Source organism: Heptranchias perlo, chromosome 20, assembly GCF_035084215.1.
Source record: "Heptranchias perlo isolate sHepPer1 chromosome 20, sHepPer1.hap1, whole genome shotgun sequence".
Taxonomy (NCBI): domain Eukaryota; kingdom Metazoa; phylum Chordata; class Chondrichthyes; order Hexanchiformes; family Hexanchidae; genus Heptranchias; species Heptranchias perlo.
In genome coordinates, this window is record NC_090344.1 from 5,088,395 (window position 1) to 5,107,432 (window position 19,038).

General features: G+C 44.1%; 2 non-coding genes across 2 annotated transcripts; both read right to left on the minus strand.

Moving 5' to 3' along the window:
* Positions 1–1,553: 1,553 nt before the first annotated feature.
* trnag-gcc (transfer RNA glycine (anticodon GCC)) lies at positions 1,554–1,624 on the minus strand. The gene has a single exon. It is a non-coding gene; the product is annotated as a tRNA-Gly (tRNA).
* Positions 1,625–4,548: 2,924 nt separating this feature from the next.
* On the minus strand, positions 4,549–4,619 carry trnag-gcc (transfer RNA glycine (anticodon GCC)). Its single transcript has one exon. It is a non-coding gene; the product is annotated as a tRNA-Gly (tRNA).
* Between the last annotated feature and the right edge of the window lie 14,419 nt (positions 4,620–19,038).

The window sequence follows — 19,038 nt, forward strand, 5'->3', positions numbered from 1 at the left end:
GTTATGGCTCTTCAAGTGCATATTGAAGTGCTTTTTAAATCCGATGAGGGTTTCTGCTTCTCCCACCCTCTCAGGCAGTGAGTTCCAGACCCCCACCACCCGCTGGGTGGAAAAAAATCCCCTCTGCTCCACTCTAATCCTCGACCAATTACCCTAAATCTATGCGCCCTTTTTATTGACCTCCCTGCTAAGTGAAACAGGTCCTTCCTTTCCACTCTATCCAGGCCCGTCATAATTTTGTACACCTCAATTAAATCTCCCCTCAGCCTCCTCGGTTCCAGAGAAAACACCCTCAGCCTATCCAATCTATTCTCATAGCTAAAATTCTCCAGTCCACTAAACATCGTCGTAAATCACATCTGTACCATTTCTCGTGCAGTCGCATCTTTCCTGTAATGTGGTGACCACAACTGTATGCAATACTCCAGCTGTGGCCAAACTAGTGTTATATTCATTTCAAGAACAACCTCACTGCTCTTACATTCTATGCCTGGGCAACACATGTAAAGTAAATAAAATGTCTCAAGATGATGAAGAGATTAATGCTGAATGTGAATTTCCCCAAGGTCAGGCGGTCTAATTGATATTGTATAACGGGATAGAGAACGACATATCGAAGTTTGCCGATGGACCCAAAATGGGAAGCGATGTAAGCAGTGTAGATGAAAGCATAACATTCCAGAGAGACATTAATATAATAAATGAATGGACAAAACCGTGGCAAATGGATTTCAATTTTGGCAAGTGTGAGGTCATCCACTTTGGACTTCACAAAGATAGATCAGAATACTTTACAAAAGGTGAAAAATTCGAAACTGTGGAGTTCCAAAGGAACTTAGGTTTTCCCTGTACATAGATCAATAACATGTCATGGACAGGTACAGGAAATAATCAAAAAGGATAATGGAATGGTGGCCTATATATTTAGAGGACGAGAATACAAGGGAATAGACATTATTCTACAGCTACAAAAAGCTCTGGTTGGACCACACCTGGAGTACTGTGTTCAGTTCTGGGCACCGCACCTGAGGAAGGATATTCTGTCCTTGGAGGGAGTGCAGTGTAGATTTACTAGAATGATGCCTGGGCCCGATGCGTTAAATTACGAGGAGAGATTACACAAACTATGGTTGTATTCCCTGCAATTTAGTAGATTAAAGGCTGATGTGATCGAAATTATCAAGATATTATTAGGAACTGATGGGGTAGTTACAAAGAAACTATTTCCGCTCGTTGGGGTGTCGAGGACTTGGGGGCAGAGCCGAAACATCCGAGTCAGGACTTTCAGGAGTGAAGTTAGGACACACTTCTACAAGCAAAGGGAGGTAGAAGTGTGGAAATCTCTTCCACAAACGGCAGTTGATGCGAGCTCAATTGTTAATTTCAAACCCGGATTTATAGATTTTTGTTAACCAAAGGTATTTCGAGATATGGGAGGAAAGCGGGGACAGGGAGTTCGGTTACAACTCATTGAGCAACGGGACAGGCTGGAAGGATCAAATACCAAACTCCTGTTCCGAAGTTCCTCCTTGGTGCAGAATGCAAAACGATCATGCATTGGCCGGGAATCGAACCCGGGTCTCCCGCGTGGCAGGCGAGAATTCTACCCCTGAACCACCAATGCTGGCTTGTGTAGAATTTGCATGTTTCTAAATGGAATCCTGTCTGAACTAACATGCCGTTTCCAGCTGCGATGGACGAGTGGTTAAAGCTGTTGTCTCAAAACCCCAATGGAGTTTTCCTGCCTTGGTTTGAATTCGGCTCGCAGTGCTCCGGTTTAAAGATCTCTTCAATGCTCAAATACATAAATTGGAATTAATTGACCGCATTTACCTCTGTCCCAGCATGAGAGATACTTCAACGTGGCCGGTACTTTTAATTGGGCGTCCAATCTTCTCTTCCAAGATTTCAAGACCGAGAAGCAATATTTCCCAATCTGTAACTTAAATTCCGCTAGTTTTCAAAACCTGACATTTATACTCTTTATTTTCTTTGCATGCATCTCTCTATCTTTCCCTGTCTCTGTCTCTTGTCTCTCTGTGTGACCCCTGATGGACTTCTCAGGCTTCCTTGAACGGCAAAGGCTGACCGAACCTGCAACACCAGCAGAGGAGGGGAAAAAAATGGGCTGAGACGGTAGGAAAATAAAGGTGCAACCCAGCTGCTGTAACAAATGATTACACACTTATGTCTCTGCTCTCACAGTGAAACAAAGCACCAACTTGATTAAAGTATACTTATGGGAGAGTGTATGTTATCACGATGCCGAGACAGACGGCAATCATATCATCGAATCCTAGAAAGTTAGGCCACAGAAGGAAACCATTCTGCACATCGTGCTTGTGCCAGCCGAAAAAATCGATACTGAGCCTTATCTCACTATCCAGCGTTTGATACCTAATACTTTTAGTAACGGATCTTAACATGCAGATTGAAGTTTTTATTTTTTCAATGCGATGAAGGTTTCTGCATCTCCCACCCTTTCGGGCAGTAATTTCCCGACCCCCACCGTCCACTGGGTGGGAAAAAAATCTTCCGCTCCCCTCTAATCCTTCTACCAATTACCTTAGATCTATGTACCCTGATTATTGACCTCCCTGCTAAGGGAAATAGGTCCTTGCTATCCACTCAATCTCGGCCCGTCATAATTTTATAAACCTCAATAAAATCTGCCAACAGCCTCCTCATCTCCAAAGCAAACAACCTCATCCTATCCAATCTAATCTCATAGCTAAAATTATCATGTTCTGGCAACAGTGTCGTAAATCTCCTCTGCACCATCTTTAGTGCAATCACATCTTTCCTGTAATGTGGTGACCACAACTATATGTTGCTTTCTTGCTGAGGCTGAACCATTGTTTTATAAATTTCTACCATAACCTCCATGCTCTTACATTCTATGCGTCAGCTAATAAAGGAGAGTATCCTGTATGCCTTTTTAACCACTTTAACTACGTGTCCTCTTCCCTTCAGGAATCTGTGGACATGCACTCCAACATCCCTCTTTTCATCGATACCTCTCAGTGTCCTCCAAAGCAATGTAGTTTCAGAGCAACTAATTCTGAAACGTCTTGCTTGATAATAAACGTCGCACAGACGAAACCAATTTAGCAAAGGGAAAGTAATATTGGCGACAGGAAATAGTTAGTGTACAGCTTGATATTAGTGCACACCGGAATGGAAAACGAGATTGGATGCACAGAAGAGGTCTGAAAGGATGGCCGATCGGCTTTGGAAGACAACGAAACTTGTCACTGGCTGCACAAAGCAAGTAACAGCGCCTGGTTGATCCAAATGCATGATTCTCGCTTTGGGGCTTTAGTTAATTAAAGTCCGAGAAGTTCCGCGTTCAAATCCCGGATGAGCCTTGCTATTCCACAACTTTGAGTGAAAAGATACCAATTGGCTTCTGACATCTTCTCAGTATTGCTGTTGGTAGGATTGAATTGCATGTTTGAGCTCCAGAAGACAGAGTGCTGAGTTTCCCAAGGCGCAACACATGTAAAGTAAATAAAATGTCTCTGGATGATGAAGAGATTGATGCTGAATGTGAATTCCCCCAGTTCAGGCGTTCTCATTAATATTAGATGACGGGTTCGAGAACGACATATCGAAGTTTGTGGATGGCTCTAAAATGGGCAGCGTTGTGAGCAGTGCAGATGAAAGCATAACATTCCAGAGAGACATTAATATAATAAATGAATGGCCAAAACCGTGGCAAATGGATTTCAATTTTGGCAAGTGTGAGGTCATCCACTTTGGACTTCACAATGATAGATCAGAATACTTTACAAAAGGTGAATAATTCGAAACTGTGAAGTTCCACAGGAACTTAGGTGTCCATGTACATAGATCAATAACATGTCATGGGCAGGTACAGGAAATAATCAAAAAGGCTAATAGAATGGTGGCCTGTATATTTAGAGGATGAGAATACAAGGGAATAGACATTATGCAACATCAACACAAAGCTCTGGTTGGACCACACCTGGAGTGCTGTGTTCAGTTCTGGGCACCGCACCTTAGGAAGGATACACCGTCCTTGGAGGGAGTGCAGTGTAGATTTACTGGAATGATACCTGGACTCTAAGGGTTACATTACGAGGAGAGATTACACAAACTTGCAATTTAGTAGATTAAAGGCTGATATGATCGAAATTATCAAGATATTAAGAGGAACTGATGGGGTAGTTACAAAGAAACTATTTCCGCTCGTTGGGGTGTCTTGGACTTGGAGGCATAGCCTAAACATTAGAGTCAGGACTTTCGGGAGTGAAGTTAGGACACACTTCCACAAGCAAAGGGAGGTAGAAGTGTGGAAGTCTCTTCCACAAACGGCAGTTGATGTAAGCTCAATTGTTAATTTCAAACCCGTGATTGAGAGATTTTTGTTTACCAAAGGTATTGAGAACTATGGGACGAAGGCGGGGACAGGGACTTAGGTCACAACTCAGCCATGATCTCATTGAGTTGCGGAACAGGCTGGAAGGACCAAAAACCACAATCCTGTTCCGAAGTTCCTCCTTGGTGCAGAATGCAAAATAATCGTGCATTGGCCGGGAATCGACCCCGGGTCTCCCGCGTGGCAGGCGAGAATTCTACCCCTGAACCACCAATGCTAACTTGTGCTGAAATTGCATGTTTCTGAATGGAATCCTGTTTGAACGAACATGCCGTTTACAGCTGGGATGGCCGAGTGGTTGAAGCGGTGGTCTCAAAACCCCTATGTGGTTTTCCTGCCGAGGTTTGAATTCTGCTCGAAGCGCTCCTCTTCAAAGATCTCTTCAATGCTCAAATATATTAAATGGAATTAATTGACCACATTTACCTCTCTCCCAGATGCTTCAACGTGGCCGGTGCTTTTAATCGGGCGTCCAATCTTCTCTTCTAAGATTTCAAGACCCGAGAAGGAATCTCTCCCAATTTGTAACTTAAATTCTTCTAGTTTGCAAAACCTGACATTCATACTCTTTATTTGATTTGCATGCATATCTCTATCTTTCCCTGTCTCTGTCTCATGTCTCTCTGTGTGTCCCTTGATGGACTTCTCAGGCTTCCTTGAACGGCGAAGGCTGATCTAACCTGCAACACCAGCAGAGAAGGCTGGAGAAGAGGACTGAGACGGTAGGAAAAGTAAAGGTGCAACCGAGTTGCAGCAGCCAATGTCTACACACTTATGTCTCTTCGCTCTCACAGTGAAACAAAGCACCAATTTGATTAAAGTATACTTATGGTAGAGTGTATATTATCGCGATGCCGAGACAGACGGCAATCATATCATCGAATCATAGAAAGTTAGGCCACTGAAGGATGCCATTCTGCACATCTTGCCTGTGCTTACCGAAAAATCGGTACCGAGCCTCATCTCACTTTCCAGCGTTTGGTCCCTAATCTTGGATGTTACGGATCTTCACGTGCATGTTGAAGTTTTTATTTTTCAATGCGATGAGGGTTTTCTCCTCTCCCACCCTTTCTGGCAGTGAATTCCCGACACCCACCGCTCACTGGCTGGGAATTAAATCTTCCGCTCCCCTCGAATCCTTCGACCAATTATCTTAGATCTGTGTACCCTGATAATTGACCTCCCTGCTAAGGGAAATAGGTTCTTGCTATCCACTCTATCTAGGCCCGTCATAATTTTATACACCTTAATTAAATCTCCCAAAAGCCTCATCAGTTCCAAAGCAAACAACCCCAGCCTATCCAATCTATCCTCATCGTTAAAATTCTCCAGTTCCGGCAACGTTGTCGTAAATGTCCTCTGTACCCTCTCGAGTGCAATCACACCTATCCTGTAATGTGTGACCACAACTGTACGCAGTATTCTGGCTGTGGCCTAACTATTGTTTCATACATTTCTTCCATAACCCCCCTGCTCTTTTATTCTATGCCTCGCAAATAAAGGAGAGTATCCTTTGTGACTTCACAACCACCTTATCTACCTGTTCTACTACCTTCTGGGATCTGTGGACATGGAGCGTCTGTTAATGAAGGAGAAATGGTGATCGGTCAGGGAGCGTCTGTCAATGAAGGGGAAATGGTGATCGGTCAGGGAGCGTCTGCAGATGAAGGAGAAATGGTGATCGGTCAGGGAGTGTGTGTAAATGAAGGAGAAATGGTGATCGGTCAGGGAGCGTGTGTAAATGAAGGAGAAGTGCTGATCGGTCAGGGAGCGTCTGCAAATAAAGGGGAAATGGTGATCGGTCAGGGAGCGTCTGCAGATGAAGGAGAAATGGTGATCGGTCAGGGAGTGTGTGTAAATGAAGGAGAAATGGTGATCGGTCAGGGAGCGTGTGTAAATGAAGGAGAAATGGTGATCGGTCAGGGAACGTCTGCAGATGAAGGAGAAATGGTGATCGGTCAGGGAGTGTGTGTAAATGAAGGAGAAATGGTGATCGGTCAGGGAGCGTGTGTAAATGAAGGAGAAATGGTGATCGGTCAGGGAGCGTCTGTAAATGAAGGGGGAAATGGTGATCGGTCAGGGAGCGTCTGTAAATGAAGGGGAAATGGGGATCGGTCAGGGAGCGTCTGCAGATGAAGGAGAAATGGTGATCGGTCAGGGAGTGTGTGTAAATGAAGGAGAAATGGTGATCGGTCAGGGAGCGTGTGTAAATGAAGGAGAAATGGTGATCGGTCAGGGAGCGTGTGTAAATGAAGGAGAAATGGTGATCGGTCAGGAAGCGTCTGTTAATGAAGGGGAAATGGTGATCGGTCAGGGAGCGTCTGTTAATGAAGGGGAAATGGTGATCGGTCAGGGAGCGTCTGTAAATGAAGGGGAAATGGTGATCGGTCAGGGAGCGTCTGCAGATGAAGGAGAAATGGTGATCGGTCAGGGAGTGTGTGTAAATGAAGGAGAAATGGTGATCGGTCAGGGAGCGTCTGTAACTGAAGAGAACTGGTGATCAGTCATGGAGTGTGTGTAAATGAATGAGAAATGTGATCAGTCCGGGAGCATATTTGAATGAAGGAAAAATTGTGATCCGTCTGGGAGCATCTGTAAATGAAGGATAAATGGTCATGGAATCATAGAATCATAGAAGTTTACAACATGGAAACAGGCCCTTCGGCCCAACATGTCCATGTCGCCCAGTTTATACCACTAAGCTGGTCCCAATTGCCTGCACTTGGCCCATATCCCTCTATACCCATCTTACCCATGTAACTGTCCAAATGCTTTTTAAAAGACAAAATTGTACCCGCCTCTACTACTGCCTCTGGCAGCTCGTTCCAGACACTCACCACCCTTTGAGTGAAAAAAATTGCCCCTCTGGACCCTTTTGTATCTCTCCCCTCTCACCTTAAATCTATGCCCCCTCGTTATAGACTCCCCTACCTTTGGGAAAAGAATTTGACTATCTATCTTATCTATGCCCCTCATTATTTTATAGACTTCTATAAGATCACCCCGAAACCTCCTACTCTCCAGGGAAAAAAGTCTCAGTCTATCCAACCTCTCCCGAAAAGTCAAACCATCAAGTCCCGGTAGCATCCTAGTAAATCTTTTCTGCACTCTTTCTAGTTTAATAATATCCTTTCTATAATAGGGTGACCAGAACTGTACACAGTATTCCAAGTGTGGCCTTACTAATGTCTTGTACAACTTCAACAAGACATCCCATCTCCTGTATTCAATGTTCTGACCAATGAAACCAAGCATGCTGAATGCCTTCTTCACCACCCTATCCACCTGTGACTCGACTTTCAAGGAGCTATGAACCTGTACTCCTAGATCTCTTTGTTCGATAACTCTCCCCAACGCCCTACCATTAACGGAGTAGGTCCTGGCCCGATTCGATCTACCAAAATGCATCACCTCACATTTATCTAAATTAAACTCCATCTGCCATTCATCGGCCCACTGGCCCAATTTATCAAGATCCCGTTGCAATCCTTCTTCACTGTCCACAATGCCACCAATCTTGGTGTCATCTGCAAACTTACTAACCATGCCTCCTAAATTCTCATCCAAATCATTAATATAAATGACAAATAACAGCGGACCCAGCACCGATCCCTGAGGCACAATGCTGGTGACAGGCCTCCAGTTTGAAAAACAACCCTCTCCAACCACCCTCTGTCTTCTGTCGTCAATCCAATTTTGTATCCAATTGGGTACTACTGCACAGCCCTCATCTATCTTCTTGGTTACCCCTTCAAAAAACTCAATCAAATTCATGAGACGTGATTTTCCTCTCACAAAACCATGCTGACTGTTCCTAATCAGTCCCTGCCTCTCCAAATGCCTGTAGATCCTGTCTCTCAGAATACCCTCGAACAACTTACCCACTACAGATGTCAGGCTCACCGGTCTGTCGTTCCCAGGCTTTTCCCTGCCGCCCTTCTTAAACAAAGGCACAACATTTGCTAACCTCCAATCTTCAGGCACCTCACTTGTAGCTGTCGATGATTCAAATATCTCTGCTAGGGGACCCGCAATTTCCTCCCTAACCTCCCATAACGTCCTGGGATAAATTTCATCAGGTCACGGAGATTTATCTACCTTGATGCGCGTTAAGACTTCCAGCACCTCCCTCTCTGTAATATGTACACTCCTCAAGACATCACTATTTATTTCCCCAAGTTCCCTAACATCCATGCCTTTCTCAACCGTAAATACCGATGTGAAATATTCATTTAGGATCTCACCCATCTCTTGTGGTTCCGCACATGGATGACCTTGTTGATCCTTAAGAGGCCCTACTCTCTCCCTAGTTACTCTTTTGCCCTTTATGTATTTGTAGAAGCTCTTTGGATTCTCCTTTGCCTTATCTGCCAAAGCAATCTCATGTCCCCTTTTTGCCCTCCTGAATTCTCTTTTAACTCTACTCCGGCAATCTCTATAATCTTCAAGGGATCCACTTGATCCCAGCTGCCGATGCATGTCATATGCCTCCTTCTTCTTTCTGACTAGGGCCACAATCTCCCGAGTCATCCAAGGTTCCCTGCTTCTACCGGCCTTGCCCTTCACTTTATAAGGAATGTGCTTACCCTGAACCCTGGTTAACATACTTTTGAAAGCCTCCCACTTACCAGACGTCCCTTTGCCTGCCAACAGACTCTCCCAATCAACTTCTGAAAGTTCCTGTCTAATACCATCAAAATTGGCCTTTCCTCAATTTAGAATTTTAACTTTTGGGCCAGACCTATCATTCTCCATAGCTATCTTAAAACTAATAGAATTATGATCACTGGTCCCAAAGTGATCCCTCACTAACACTTCTGTCACCTGCCCTTCCTTATTTCCCAAGAGGAGGTCAAGTTTTGCCCCCTCTCTAGTCGGGCCATCCACATACTGAATGAGAAATTCCTCCTGAATACACTCAACAAATTTCTCTCCATCCAAGCCCCTAATGCTATGGCTGTCCCAGTCAATGTTGGGAAAGTTAAAGTCCCCTACTATTACCACCCTATTTTTCTTGCAGCTGTCTGTAATCTCCTTACATATTTGCTCCTCAATTTCCCGTTGACTATTTGGGGGTCTGTAGTACAATCCTATCAAAGTGATCTCTCCCTTCTTATTTTTCAGTGATGGGTCAGGGAGAGTCTGTAAATGAAGCACAAATGGTGATCAGTCAGGGATCGTCTGTAAATAAAGGGCAAATGGTGATCGGTCAGGGAGCTACTCCAACCCCCTTGCAATAAATTCCAACATTCCATTTGCCTTCCTGATTGCTCGCTGGACCTGCAAGTTAACTTTCAGTGTTTCTTGTACGAGGACACCCAAATCTCTCTCAACGCCAACATTTCATACTTTCTCACCATTTAAAAAGTATTCTGTTTTTCTGTTTTTCCTACCAAAGTGAATAACCTCACATTTCCCCACATAATACTCTATCTACAACCTTCTTGCCCACTCACTTAACCTGTCTATATCCCTTTGCTGACTCTTTGTATTCTCCTCACAGCTTATTTTCCCACCTAGCTTTGTATCGTCAGCAAACTTGGATACATCCTTGTGGCACCCCACTGGTTACACGTCTAAGTCATTAATATATCTCAAAAAGAGTCATGGTCCTAATACCAACCCCTGCGGATCATCACTGTACACTACCTTCCAGTCTGTGAAACAATGGTTCACCACTGATCTCTACATTCTGCAAATTTTGTATCCATGCTGCCATCGGCTTCAATTTTACCAACAGGTCCATTCGGTGGTACTTTAGCAAACGCCTTTTAAATGTCCGTGTACACAACATCGAGTCACTACCCTCATCAACCCTCTCCGTTATTTCATTGAAGAACTCAGTCAAATTCGTCAGACATGATTTTACTTTTAACAAATCTATATTGACTGTCATTTATTAACCCACGTTCTTCCAAGTGAGAATTAATTTTGTCCCGGATTCTGGTCTCTAGAAGTTTCCCACCACCGACGTTAGGCTGATTGGCCTGTAATTGCCGGGTTTATCCCTCTCCCACATTTTTGAACAGGAGTGTAACACTTGCAATCCTCCAGTCCTCAGACACCACTCCCATACCAAGAAGGATTGGAAGATTGTGGTCAGAGCCTCCGCTATCTACACCCTTACTTCCCTCAGTAATCCAGGAGGCATCCCATCTGGACCGAAAGACTTTTTTACTTTGAGCACTGCCAATCTTTTAAGTACCTCCTCTTTATCTATTTTTAATCATCTCCAATATCACGACGACCTCCTCCTTTACTGTACAATGGCAGAATCCTCTTCTCTGGTGAAGACAGATGTAAAGTACTCATTTAGAGCCTCAGCCATGCCCTCTGCCTCCACAAGAAGATCTCCTTTTTTGTCCCTAATCGACCCCACCCTTCCTCTGACTCCCCTTTTACTATTTGTATGTTTATAAAAGACTTTTGGATTCCCTTTTATGTTAACCACCAATCTATTCTCATACTCTCTCTTTGCACCTCTTATTCCCTTTTTTAGATCTCCTCTGTACTTTCTTTGTTCAGCCTGGTTCACTACTGTATTATGAATCTTACATTCATCACAAGCCTCCTTTTTCTGTTTCATTTTAATCTCTATCTCTTTAGCCATCCAAGGAGCTCCAGCTTTGGATACCCTTCCTTTCTCCCCCGTGGGGATCTGTCTGCTCTGAACCTGAACCAACTCCTCCTTCAAGGCCTCCCATTGTTCAATTACTGTTTTGTTGCCAATTTTTGATTCCAATCCACCTGGACAAGATCCCTTTTTAACTCACTGGAATTAACCCATTTTCACATTTGTTTGTTCCTTGTCCTTTTCCATAACTATTCTAGACCTAATGAGATTATGATCACTGCTGCCCCACTGAAACATGCTCCACCTGCCCCACTTCATTCTCCACACCGAGCCCACTGCTGTACTCACATTCACTCTCTCACATTCACTCTCTCACATTCACCCTCTCACATTCGCCCTCTCACATTCGCCCTCTCACATTCGCCCTCTCACATTCGCCCTCTCACATTCACTCTCTCACATTCGCCCTCTCACATTCGCTCTCTCACATTCGCCCTCTCACATTCACTCTCTCACATTCGCCCTCTCACATTCGCCCTCTCACATTCGCCCTCTCACATTCACTCTCTCACATTCACTCTCTCACATTCACTCTCTCACATTCACTCTCTCACATTCACACTCTCTCACGTTCACTCTCTCACATTCACACTCTCTCACATTCACTCTCTCACATTCACACTCTCTCACGTTCACTCTCTCACATTCGCTCTCTCACATTCGCCCTCTCACATTCACTCTCTCACATTCACTCTCTCACATTCACTCTCTCACATTCACTCTCTCACATTCACTCTCTCACATTCACACTCTCTCACATTCACCCTCTCACATTCACTCTCTCTCACATTCACTCTCTCTCACATTCACTCTCTCACATTCACTCTCTCACATTCACTCTCTCTCACATTCACTCTCTCACATTCACTCTCTCACATTCACCCTCTCACATTCACCCTCTCACTTTCACTCTCACTTTCAATCTCTCACAATCATTCTCTCACATTCACTCTCTCACATTCACTCTCTCACATTCACTCTCTCACATTCAATCTCTCACATTCACTCTCTCACTTTCAATCTCTCACATTCACTCTCTCACATTCACTCTCTCACTTTCACTCTCACTTTCAATCTCTCACAATCATTCTCTCACATTCACTCTCTCACATTCATTCTCTCACATTCACTCTCTCACGCACTCTCACATTTAATCTCTCTCACAATTATTCCCTCACATTCACTCTCTCATGCACTCTCACATTCACACTCTCTCACATTCACAATCTCTCACATTCACAATCTCTCACATTCACAATCTCTCACATTCACAATCTCTCACATTCACTTTCTCAGTTTCACACTCTCTCAGTTTCACACTCTCTCACTTTCACTCACTCAGATTCAATCTCTCACAATCATTTTCTCACATTCACTCTCTCATTCACTCATGGTTTAGGACCACTGAAAGATGATGCGATGTGTTTGGATTTCAGCACAGGGAGGAGGGAGAGTGTGTGGGGCGGGGATTTACAGCTTTGGGGAACAAGAGAGGAAAGAATGTTCCATAGCATCTAGAATTGTCTGTTCTGAATTTCTATCCTGTATTTACAGTGATGACTTTTATAAACACCTTTTACAGGGTATGAGAAGGGGAGGATTTGCAGACAGGAAACTCAAACCAAAGATCACGTCAAGATCTGACAAGAGTCATTTGATTCATCAGGACTTGAATATCATCGGCCTTTGAATGTGGAAGGAGAAATGTTTGTCTGTTCTGTCTGTGGGAGAAGATTTCAAACATCAGTGTGAGTGGAAAAGCACCGAGACACACACACCCGAGTGAGAGTGTTCCAGTGCACTGACTGTGGAAAGAGCTTTAACCAGTTACACAGCCTGAAAAATCACCGCACCATTCACAGCGGGGAGAAACCGTACACGTGTTCTGTGTGTGGACGAGGCTTCAACTGATGTGTCTCTCCAGGTTGGACTAAGGACACCCGGACCATGGAGAAACCGTGGAAATGTGGGGACTGTGGGAAGGGATTCAATTACCCGTCACAGCTGGAAATTCATCGACGCATTCACACCGGGGAGAGGCCATTCACCTGCTCCGTGTGTGGGAAGGGATTCACTCAGTCATACGACTTCCTGATACACCAGCGCACTCACACTGGGGAGAGACCATTCTCCTGCTCTGTGTGTGAGAAGTTATTCATTTGGTCATCCAACCTGCTGAGACACCAGCGAGTTCATTCTGATAATGGACCTTTCAAATGTTCTGACTGTGAGAAGAGGTTCAAAAGCAAATGTAATTTGCTGGAACACCAACGCACCCACACCGGGGAGAGGCCGTTCATCTACGCCGTGTGTGGGAAGAGATTCACTCAGTCATCCACCCTGTTGACAAACCAGCGAGTTTAATCTGATGAGAGACCTTTCAAATGCTCTGACTGTGGAAACAGCTTTAAAAGCACAAACAAACTGCTGACACACCAACGCACTCACACTGGGGAGAGGCCATTTACCTGCTCCGTGTATTGGAAGGGATTCACTTGTTCATCCCACCTTCTGACGCACCAGAGAGTTCACTCTGGTCAGAGACCTTTTAAATATTCTGACTCTGAGAAGAGATTTAAAAGCACAAACGAATTGTTGGAACATCAACGCACTCACACTGGGGAGAGGCCGTTCATCTGCTCCGTGTGTATTAAGGGATTCACTCGGTCATCCCACCTGCTGACACACCAGCGAGTTCACACTGATGAGACCTTTTAAATGTTCCGACTTTGGGAAGAGGTTTAAACGTAAAAGGAATCTGCTGACACACTAACCCACTCACACTGGGGAGAGGCTGTTCACCTGCTCCGTGTGTAAGAAAAGATTCACTCGATCATCCCACCTTCTGTCACGCCAGCGAGTTCACTCTGATGAGAGACCGTTTAAATGTTCTGACTGTGAGAAGAGATTTAAAAGCAGAAACGAACTGCTGAGACACCAACGCACTCACACTGGGGAGAGGCCGTTCACCTACTCCATGTGTCAGAAGAGATTTACTCGGTCATCCCACCTTTTGTCACACCAGCGAGTTCACACTGGGGAGAGACCTTTAAATGTTTTCACAGTGAGAGAGCTTTAAAAGCACAAATGATCTGCTGAAACACCAACACACTCACGCTGGGGAGAGACTGTTCACCTGCTCCCTGTGGGAAGGGATTCACTAATTCATCCCACCTTCTGAGACGGGTTGCACCAAAGCAGAACCGGGACCAATATCCTCGAGGGGGCATTTGCTAGTTCTGTTGGGGAGGGTTTAAACTAGTATCGCAGCGGGATGGGAACCAAAGGGCAGGTAAAGATAGGACAAATTCAGAACAGGAAACGGTAAGTAGAAAAGCAGTTAGTGACGGAGTTAGCGACTCAGAAAGGCAAAAGAAGCAAAGGTTAAATAGTGTTCAGCACAGGAATTTGATGGGGTTAAAGGGTATATACGTCAATGCAAGGAGTATTACAGACAAAGCAGATGGGGTGATATAAATCGTGTACAAAATTATGAGAGGCCGAGATAGAGTAGACAGGAAATACCTGTTTCCCCTAGCGGAGAGATCAAGAACTGGAGGACATCGATTTAAGCTGATTGGCGGAAGGATTAGAGGGAACATGAGGAAAACCTTTTTTACCCAGAGGATGGTGGGTGTATGGAATTCGCTGCTTGAATTGGTGGTGGAGGCAGGGACCCTCAACTCATTTAAAAAGTAACTGGACCTGCACCTAAAGTGCTGTAAGCTGCAGGGCTACGGACTGGGTGCTGGAAGGTGGGATTAGAATGGGCACCTCGTTGTTCTTCGAGCCGGCGCGGACACAATGGGCCGAATGACCCCCTTCTGTGCTGTATTTTTTCTATGTTTCTATGGTTCTATGAGCTGAGGGCATAGATAGACACATGGCAGCATGATACCGTTGCTATAATGGAAACCTGGGTTAAAGAGGGGGATAATTGGCAGCTCTGTATCCCTGGATATAGAGTTTTCAGGCAGGATAGAGTGGGTGATAAAATGGAGGGTGGTAGCATTATTGGTTAAAGAATCAATTACAGTTGTGAGGAGGGATGATATGCTAAATGGATCATTAATCGAGGCCATATGGGTTGAGCTAAGAAATAAAAATGGGGCAGTCACACTACTAGGAGTGTACTATAGACCCCTGAATAGTGAAAGAGAGATAGAAGAACAAATAAGTAGGCAAATTTCTGAGTGCAAAAATAAGAGGGCGATAATAGTAGGGGACTTCAACTATCTTAACATCAACTGGGATTCAAACAGTGTGAGGGGCACAGAGGGCGCAAAATTCTTGATCGGTGTCCAGGAGAACTTATTAGCCAGTACGTGACAAGCCCAACAAAAGGGGATGCAATTCTAGATTTAGTCCTTGGAAATGAAGATGGGCAAGTGGGTGAAGTGACAGTGGGTGACTATATTGGGGATAGTGACCACAATTCAGTTAGTTTTAGCATTATTATGGAAAAGGACAGAGTTAAATCAGGAGTAAACATTTTAAATTGGGGTAAGGCAAATTTTACAGCACTAAGAGGTGATTTGGCAGAAGTGGGCTGGACACAACTGCTTGAGGAGAAATCAGTTGCAAGCCAGTGGGAGGCTCTAAAAAGTGGAATTTAACGGGTACAATGCAGACACGTCCCCTCAAAGAAAAAGGGTGACACTGCCAAATTTAGAGCCCCCTGGTTGTCTTGAAGTATTCGGGGCAAGATAAAGCAGAAAAAGAAAGCTTATGACTGTCACAGAAAACTAAATACTGCAGAAAGAACATAAGAACATAAGCAATTGGAGCAGGAGTAGGCCAATCGGCCCCTCGAGCCTGCTCCGCCATTCAATAAGATCATGGCTGATCTGATCCCAACCACAAATCTAAAGAACACAAGAAGTCGGAGCAGGACCCGGCCACATAGCCCCTGGGCCCTCTCCGCCACCCACAGGGCATTGACCGATCCGAACTCAGCTTCATGTCCAATTTCCTGCCCGCTCCCCATAACCCCTAATTCCCTTTACTTCTAGGAAACTGTCTATTTCTGTTTTAAATTTATCTAATGATGTAGCTTCCACAGCTTCCTGGGGCAGCAAATTCCACAGACCCACTACCCTCTGAGTGAAGAAGTTTCTCCTCATCTCAGTTTTGAAAGAGTGGCCCCTTATTCTAAGATTATGCCCCCTAGTTCTAGTTTCACCCATCTTTGGGAACATCCTTACTGCATCCACCCGATCAAGACCCTTCACAATCTTATATGTTTCAATAAGATCGCCTCTCATTCTTCTGAACTCCAATGAGTAGAGTCCCAATCTACTCAACCTCTCCTCATATGTCCGCCCCCTCATCCCCGGGATTAACCGAGTGAACCTTCTTTGTACTGCCTCGAGAGCAAGTATGTCTTTTCTTAAGTATGGAGACCAAAACTGTATGCAGTATTCCAGGTGCGGTCTCACCAATACCTTATATAACTGCAGCAATACCTCCTTGTTTTTATATTCTATCCCCCTAGCAATAAAAGCCAACATTCCGTTGGCTTTCTTGATCACCTGCTGCACCTGCATACCAACTTTTTGATTTTCTTGCACTAGGACCCCCAGATCCCTTTGTACTGCAGTACTTTCCAGTCTCTCGCCATTAAGAAAATAACTTGCTCTCTGATTTTTCCTGCCAAAGTGCATAACCTCACATTTTCCAATATTATATTGCATCTGCCAAATCTCCGCCCACTCACCCAGTCTGTCTATATCCCCTTGCAGGTTTTTTATGTCCTCCTCACTCTCTACTTTCCCTCCCATCTTTGTATCATCTGCAAATTTTGATATGTTGCACTCGGTCCCCTCCTCCAAATCGTTAATATAGATTGTAAAGAGTTGGGGACCCAGCACCGACCCCTGTGGAACACCACTGGTTACTGGTTGCCAGTCCGAAAATGAACCATTTATCCCAACTCTCTGCTTCCTGTTCGATAACCAATCCTCCACCCATGCCAGAATATTACCCCCAATCCCGTGATTTTTTATCTTAAGTAATAATCTTTTATGTGGCACCTTGTCGAATGCCTTCTGGAAGTCTAAATACACTATGTCCACTGGTTCCCCTTTATCCACCCTATACGTTATATCCTCGAAGAACTCAAGCAAATTTGTCAGACATGACTTCCCCTTCATAAAGCCATGCTGACTTTGTCCTATTAAATTATGCTTATCTAAATGTTCCGTTACTGTCTCCTTAATAATAGACTCCAAAATTTTACCCACCACAGATGTTAAGCTAACTGGCCTATAATTTCCAGCCTTCTGCCTACTACCCTTTTTAAATAACGGTGTTACATTAGCAGTTTTCCAATCTGCCGGGACCTCTCCTGAGTCCAGGGAATTTTGGAAAACTATCACCAAAGCATCCACAATCCCTACTGCCACTTCCCTCAAGACCCTAGGATGGAAGCCATCAGGTCCAGGGGATTTATCCGCCTTGAGTCCCATTATTTTACTGAGTACCATCTCCTGAGTGATTTTAATCGTGTTTAGCTCCTCCCCCCCGAGAGTCCCCTGTTTGTCCAGTGTTGGGATATTCTTAGTGTCCTCTACTGTAAAGACTGAAACAAAATATTTGTTCAGCATTTTTGCCATCTCCATGTTTCCCACCATTAATTTCCCGGTCTCATCCTCTAAGGGACCTATGTTTGCCTTAGCCACCCTTTTTCTTTTTATATAACTGTAGAAACTCTTGCTATCTGTTTTTATATTTTTTGCTAATTTCTTTTCATAATCTAACTTCCCTTTCTTAATCAATCCTTTAGTTACTTTTTGCTGTCTTTTGAAGAATTCCCAATCTTCTATCCTCCCACTAAGTTTGGCTACCTTATATGTCCTTGTTTTTAGTCGGATACTATCCTTGATTTCTTTACTTAGCCACGGATGGCTGTCATTTCTTTTACACCGTTTTTTCCTCAGTGGAATATATTTATTTTGAAAGTTGTAAAATAACTCCCTAAATGAACACCACTGCTCATGTACCGTCTTACCCTTTAATCTATTTTCCCAGTCCACTTTAATCAATTCCGCTCTCATACCATCATAGTCTCCTTTATTCAAGCTCAGTACGCTTGTTTGAGAATCAACCTTCTCACCCTCTAATTGGATATGGAATTCAACCATGTTGTGGTCGCTCGTTCCAAGGGGATCCTTAACTAGGACATTATTAATTAATCCTGACTCATTACACAGGACCAGGTCCAAGGTTGCCTGCCCCCTTGTAGGATCAGTTACATACTGCTCAAGAAATCCATCCCTGATGCACTCAATGAACTCGTCCTCAAGGCTGCTCTGCCCAATTTGATTTGTCCAGTTAATATGATAATTAAAATCCCCCATAATTATGGCTGTTCCCTTATTACATGCCCCGACTATCTCCTGATTAATACTTCTTCCAGCAGAGTTGCAACTATTAGGAGGCCTATATACTACGCCCAATAATGTTTTTTTTCCCTTATTATTCCTTATCTCCACCCAAACTGTTTCATTATCTTGATGCTTTGTCCCAATATCATTTCTCTGTATTACAGTGATTCCTTCCTTTATTAACATAGCCACCCCACCTCCCCTTCCTTCCTGCCTGTCCTTCCTGATTGTTAAATACCCTGGCATATTTAATTCCCAGTCGTTGTCACCCTGCAGCCATGTTTCTGTAATGGCCACAAGATCATACCCATACGTAGTTATTTGTGCCGTTAACTCGTCCATTTTATTACGAATGCTACGTGCATTCAGAATAAATTACATAAAGGCACCGCTGGGAGTTGAACCCAGGATCGCCTGTTTACTAAACAGGCGGTTTAACCAACTAAGCCACGAAAGCCTAGGGGAGTATAGAAAGTACAGGGATGATGTAAAAAAGGAAATAAGGAAAGCAAAGGGAGGGCATGAAAAATATTAGCTGGTAAGATTAAAGAAAACCCAAAGATGTTTTATCAGTACATTAAGAACAAGAGGCTAGCTAAGGAAAAGGTGGGACCTAT